This window comes from Acanthochromis polyacanthus, chromosome 9 (assembly GCF_021347895.1).
Source record: "Acanthochromis polyacanthus isolate Apoly-LR-REF ecotype Palm Island chromosome 9, KAUST_Apoly_ChrSc, whole genome shotgun sequence".
NCBI lineage: Eukaryota > Metazoa > Chordata > Actinopteri > Pomacentridae > Acanthochromis > Acanthochromis polyacanthus.
In genome coordinates, this window is record NC_067121.1 from 3,823,096 (window position 1) to 3,830,190 (window position 7,095).

The 7,095-nt window shown below is 39.3% G+C and overlaps 1 long non-coding RNA gene across 2 annotated transcripts; it reads right to left on the reverse strand.

Moving 5' to 3' along the window:
- Positions 1–1,141: 1,141 nt before the first annotated feature.
- LOC127535585 (uncharacterized) lies at positions 1,142–1,691 on the reverse strand. 2 transcript variants are annotated; one of them, XR_007944454.1, is made up of 4 exons: positions 1,617–1,691; positions 1,491–1,574; positions 1,239–1,385; positions 1,142–1,196 (listed from the first exon to the last, which is right to left on the reverse strand). It is a non-coding gene; the product is annotated as an uncharacterized LOC127535585 (long non-coding RNA). The 2 variants fall into 2 exon arrangements; XR_007944453.1 differs by lacking the exon at positions 1,617–1,691 and having other exon boundaries at positions 1,491–1,606.
- Positions 1,692–7,095: the final 5,404 nt, after the last annotated feature.

Consider the following 7,095-nt stretch of genomic DNA (forward strand, 5'->3'; position numbering starts at 1 on the left):
CCTGCTATCTTTAAAGGAATCATCAAAATGACACCATTTATCAGAACTAGAAACTACAAAAACAGAAAAATTCATTTGACGTCCAACTTTCTGATGGTTCCTGAACTACTGATGTGCGATTTGGTTTGGAAAATCGACCAAATTCACAAATGAAACCTCTGAAAGATCTGCTGTCTTTGAAAAAAACAACAACAACATGACACCATTTATCAGAACCAAACTACAAACACAGAAGGACTTTCTGATGGTTTACCAAATCTACGGAAATTCACCAAAAATATACAGTTTGTACCCAGATCTGGTTGGAAGCTAAATTAGATGGGTCTTTTCACAAAGAGTCTTGAGATACTAGGAATTTTTAAATGTAGGTAAATGTCAGCCAAGGAGCCACATTTATAGTTTTTGGTTGCATGTTCTCCAATCATTTGTATACCTTTCAGAAAGTTACTGAAACTGCAAGTTTTTTTTAATCATTTAATTTTTTAATTAGCTGATTCAGTTCAAATTCTGATGTGGTTCATCAAGTGTCCGACTTTTCCCTAAAGATCTAAACAGCAGCAGATTGTTTCAGCATTTGGTTGATTAGAATTTGTTTTCCAGTAGCTGAACGGTGTTTTTCATTCTTCTGTCTGTGTTTCATTGATCAGCTTCATCGGCGACTCCGGACGAAGCGGCTCCAACAACAGGAAAAGTTGTTGCCATTCAGCCACTCGCAACGCCTCGACAACCTGCGACCTTCCCACCGCAAAATCTAACTACAGTGGAGAGGTCGGAGACAACGAAAGCAGCAACGACCATAGAATTAACAGCACAAAGAGCAACAACATCAATGGTGGCAATGTCCCAGACAGAAGCAACAGAAACCTCAAAACAACCAGCAGCTACTGTGTCAATAATGACTGATGCAGCTCTAACCACAGTGCCAGCGCCATCAACAGCTCCAACACCCAAACCAACTGCAGCAACACAGCAGCCAACTACAGCAACACAACAACCAATCAGAGCAACACAACAACCAACCAGAGCAACACAACAAACCACAGCAACAAATCAACCAACCACACCGACGCTTCAACCAACGACAGCAAGACTTCAGTCAATTGCAGCAACATCTCGACCAGTCACGGTACAATTGGGACAAACCACACCAACTCCTCGACCAACCACACCAACTCCTCGACCAACCACACCAACTCCTCGACCAACCACACCAACTCCTCGACCAACCACAGCAACACTTCGACCAACCACACCAACTCCTCGACCAACCACAGCAACACTTCGACCAACCACACCAATGCCTCGACCAACCACACCAACTCCTCGACCAACCACAGCAACACTTCGACCAACCACACCAACTCCTCGACCAACCACACCAACTCCTCGACCAACCACCCCAACACTTCGACCAACCACACCAATGCCTCGACCAACCACACCAACTCCTCGACCAACCACACCAACTCCTCGACCAACCACAGCAACACTTCGACCAACCACACCAACTCCTCGACCAACCACACCAACTCCTCGACCAACCACCCCAACTCCTCGACCAACCACCCCAACTCCTCGACCAACCACCCCAACTCCTCGACCAACCACACCAACACCTGGGCCCACTTCAGTGCCACCCAGAGTCACAACCTCCCTCCGACAGACCACAGCTACCAGTACAACAACCCATCACACAACTACCACCATTCGTCCAACAGGAACTTCACCCATCCGACCGACAGTAGCGCCTACGGTGGCCAGAAGGACTACAGGGCCTCTTGCCAAGAGAACTACAACTTCCAGCAAGCTCATGGAAACAGAAAAAGCAGGTAAAGATGTCTTTTTTCAGAGGGCTTATTATGAATTGATGAGTGAGATGTTTACCCTGGTAAGGCGAGTAAAGTCTTATCAATAAAACTGTAGCTGTCAATCAACCAGCTGTTCACTATTAAACTAATCACCAACTATCCTAATAATCAGCTGATTTAGTTTGAGTATTTTTTAGGGGGGAATAAGTCTAAATTCTCTGATTCCAGCTTCCTAAAGTTGAATATTTTCCGGTTTCTTTCCTCCTCTATGATGGTAAACTGAACGTCTTGTCTTTGCTGTCCTGATTTTTTGGTCTAATTGACATTTTTCACCATTTTCTGACATTTTACTGACCAAATAAGTTAATCAATTGAAAAAATAGTTGATGGATTAACTGACAATGAAGATACAGCCCTACTAAACAAAACTTGGAAGCAATTTAGCATTATCTGAACATAATTTCAAGGATGAGATGGGACATATATATTCCACACTAACCTCGTCCCTAAAAGGTTTGGTTATAATGTCATGCCAACAAAAATCGTCACTTGTTCGCTATAATCCTGAATAATATCATACTATGTGTCAAGATGACTGCAATGTGACTTTTTTGCATCTTATTTAGCCACAATAGTGTGAAAGTTCTGAGCTTTGTTCACCCACCATCCACCCCAACCACCTGCTGCTGACTCTAATGTAATTTAAAAATGTGGCACCTGAAAACTAATGCTGCCTGTGATGGTAAGCTAACCTGGAGCTTCATTTAGCGGTATAATTATGTAATACTTGAGATTATTTGTTATGGGAGGCAGAGCTGCACAAAGCCGCCTACTTAAGCCATGACTCATACTGCAGTCTCAATGTGTGTCAAAATGATTGAAATGTGACTTTTTTTGCACATTGTTTAATCATAATAGTGTGAAATTTGTGTGGTTTGTGCGCCCACCATCCACCCCAGCCACCTCCTGCTGACTGTTATGTAATTTAAAAATAAGAAGCTTCATTAGTTGTAAACAAAATGTTAACTTTGGTAACCTGATGACTACACCACTAACATAACTGAGACACAGTTTAGTAATAGTTTAGATACAATGTACGCCAAACAATCCACCCCAGTCTCACTCCTGAACTGGTTTTAGATCAATATAATGAAAGAAAATCTTAACTAATGTCATAATATGTGTCAAAATGATTTGAGTGTGACTTTTTTTGCACATTGTTTAACCATAGTAGTGTGAAATGTGCGTGCTTTGTGCGCCCACTTCCTGCTGACTCTAATGTAGTTTAAAAACCAGAAGCTTCACTAGTTGTAAACAAAACGTTGACTTTTTGGTAATCTGGCCACTAATCAAACCGCCAACTAAGTGTAACTGAGAGACAATTTAGAAATATTTTAATATAATTTTTATGCTAATTTTAAATTGTTTTGATGGCTTTGAATCTCATTTTTGTGATTTTATGTCTCGTTTTTGCAAATTTGTCTCATTTTTGCAATTTTGTGTCTCATTTTTTATGATTTTATGTCTCACTTTTGTGATTTTGTGTCTTGTTTTGCAGTTTTGATCCTTGTTTTGCTGATTTTGTGTCTCATTTTTGTGATTTTGTGTCTCGTTTTGATGATTTTGTGTCTCATTTTGATGATTTTGAGTCTCGCTTTTGTGATTTTGTCTCATTTTTATGATTTTGTGTCTCGTTTTGATGATTTTGTCTCATTTTTGAAATTTTGTGTCTCATTTTTGCGATTTTGTGTCTCATTTTTGCAATTTTGTGTCTCGTTTTTGCAATTTTGTGTCTCGTTTTTGTGATTTTGTGTGTCATTTTTATGATTTATGTCTTTTTTGTGATTTTATGTCTCGTTTTTGCGATTTTATGTCTCGTTTTTGCGATTTTATGTCTCGTTTTTGCGATTTTATGTCTCGTTTTTGTGATTTTGTGTCTTGCTTTTGTAATTTTGTGTCTTGTTTTGCGATTTTGTGTCTCGCTTTGCGATTTTGATCCTTGTTTTGCTGATTTTGCATCACATTTTTGTGATTTTGTGTCTTGTTTTTGATGATTTTGTTCTCTTTCTTTGTTAGATATGTTATATACTAAACAATCCACCCCAGTCTTGCTCTTAAACTGGTTTACATCAATATAATCCACTAAAATCTTGACTAATATCGTAGTATGTCTCTGAATGATTGAAATGTGACTCTTTTTCACATGTTGTTAAACCATAATAATGTGAAGTTCATGTGCTTTACGTGCCCACCCTCCACCCCGACCACCTCCCATTGACTTTAATGTAATTTAAAAATGAAGATGGTTTGTTAATTTTTCTGATCACTAATTACGTTGCTAACTAAACACACCTGTGGAGGGATTTAGTCTAAATTAGGGTAAATTAGATATTATTTCTGACAAAAAATCCACTGTCGTGTTGAATACTGCGTTCTTCATTTCCATTTTAATGATTTCAGTCATTCTCCTGTCAACCACAAGAGGTCGCTAGTTAATAAAACATAACCAGGTGTGTCTTTCTGTTAATTTTTTATATTTGAACCTGAGACTGATGATTTAAAAGTAAGAAATCAAACCGTGCGGCTCAGCTTGACTCTCAGAGGGCTGGAATCCTTTCAGTCTGGAGGAAGAAGATGTGTTTTATTCCATGTGTGTGCTTCAGACGGGAAGCCATGCAGGAGACAGTAACCATGGAAACGCAGGAGCAGCTCCCTCTATGTGGAAGCTTGAAGCCGCAAAGGTTTAAAGCAAAAATCCAGCGTTTATCTGTCAGCTACAGGGGGAAGAGTCCCACATCGGCTCATAATAACGCAAACAGAGACGCTAAAATTCATTAGAAGGAATCATTAAAAACACCCATAATGTTAATTATTCAGTGAATGACCTGAGCCTCCAGTGGAAAGTAAAAATGTTCCTGGTAGCAAATTAGTATAATTAATATTTATTAAAAAAAGAGAGCCGAATGTAACCAAAAACCCATTCCAGGCACTCAGGGGGGCGGTTAATAATAATTAATAATACTGAGAGATAATATACTCACATGTGGCTCAGAATCGTTCCAAATTATTCAGCGATTGTCCAAAATGACTCAAAATGACTCAAACTTTTTCCAAAATAACCAAAAATTCTCCAGAATTATGCAAAATTGTCCAAAAATAATGAATAACAAAATAATGCTTTTTTGTGTTGTTTATCTTGTGGATGTTTTGCCGTTCTGAGTTTTGTTTCTTTGAATGTTTTCGTTATTTTATATAACTTTCTCTCCATTTTGTGTCTCGGGCACAAAACAAGAAAAACGACGAACAAAGCAAAAGAAAGAAGACAAAACTGTCACAAGACGCATAAAAGGACAAAAATGAGAGACAGAACAACACAAAACAATAAAAACTCGAGATAAATCCACCACAAAGAGACAAAACTGTCCCAAAGACACACATAAGGACAACAATGAAAAATGAAAGTAAGGAGACAAAACCGTCCCAAAGATGCATGAAACGCCCAAAATGAGACACAAAAACTGTCTCTGTTAGAATTTGTGGAGGCTGTAGAAATGGAAATAGTGCAGCAGATGAAAGCGGCTGTAGTTCCTGATCAGAGCCACCAGAGGGCAGTAACGTCCTGCTGCAGAATCCTCCTCCCTCCTCCTCCCTGGAGTTCTGCCTAGCAACAAGCAGCAGGCCGGAGCATCCTGAGCAGTTTGTCAGTGAGTCGTTCGTCTCAGCCTGCAGACGGTCGAGTCGTTCGTCACCTCGACGCCTCAGAGCCTCCAACGATAAAACCTGCAGGTTTTAGAGGTGATCTGGGGACAGGAACACAAATTAAACACACCGGTTGCCTGGACACAAACGTTTTAAAGCATTAAAGCTGTTCCCCATAGTCTGGTGCTCAGTTTGCATCATTGTGCAGCTGGTTTGTGTCTTTTTCTAGTCGTTTTGTGTCCATTTATGGTCATTTTACTTCACTATGAGGTAGTTTTGTGTCTCTTCTTCGTCAGTTTACGTCTCTATTGTTGTTTTCTGTCTTTCTGAGGCCATTTTTTGTTTATTGCGGTCGATTTACTGCCAATTTGCATGTCTTTGTGGTCATTTTCTGTCTCTTTATCGTTGTTTTCTGTCTTTTGAGTCTTTCCAGTTGTTTTGCATAACTTATTGTCCATTTTCTGTCTCTTTCTGGCCTTTTTTTCTCTCTTTCGGGTTTTTTTTCTGTCTCTCTCTGCCCCGTTTTGTCTTTTTTCTTGTTTTGGATCTATTCGTGATTATTTTCTGTCTTTCTGAGAGTATTTCCTGGTTGTTGATGTTGATTTACTGCCGGTTTATATTCCTTTGTGGTCATTTTGCATCATTATAAAGCAGTTCTGTGTCTCTTTGTGGTCATTTTCCGTCTTTCGGTGTTAGTTTCATGTCTTTTCGTGGTCATTTGCAGCCATTTTGTGTCTGTTTGTGTTCTGTTTTGGTCTTTTGCTGCAGTTTGAGCCTCATTGCTGGCGTTTTGTGTTTTTTGGGTCTTCTGCAGTCTTATTGTGTCTTTGTGGTTGTTTTGTGTCATTTATTTTCATCCATTTTCTTTCTCTTTATTGTTTTGTGTCTTTCTGAAGCCATTTTCTGTTTATTGTGGTTGCTTTACTGTAAATTTGTGTGACTTTGTGGTCATTTTGCATCACTGTGAGGCAGTTTTGTGTCCCTTTCCTGTCAGTTTGCGTCACTTTGCAGCCGTTTTCTGTCTTTTATGGTCATTTTGCGTCTCTTTAAGGCTGATTTCTTTCTCTGTGCAGTCCTATCGTGTGTCTTTGTGGTCATTTTCTGTCTTTGACAGTAATTTTGTGTCTCTTTGAGGCTGTTTTGCTCTTTCTTGACATTGTTTTCTTTCTTATCTGGAGTCATTTTGAGTTTCTTCATAAAATTGATTGTTAGTTATTGATTCTTTTCCTGGTTCGGTCCTCATCAGAGCCATTTTCATCAAATTCTGTGTGTGTTTTTGTTGTAATTCTGCCGAACCGACACCAACAAATTCTGGAAAGAGGAACCCACCCGTGGGGATAAACTCTTAAATATCTTTTCGTTTCTGTAAGTTTGATTTATTACAGCTATTCTCGCTCCTGATTCTAAATGAGCGAATGTGTAGAAGTGATCTAATTGAAATGAATTACAATCTGCATTTTTTATGGTAATTCTACCTGCGACAGATTAAGTGTGATTAAAATCCACCAGCGATTGTTCTGATGGGAGTTTAAGCACTGAAGCGGGGTTATGCATCATCCTAATGATGCATAATAATGACCTCTTCTAA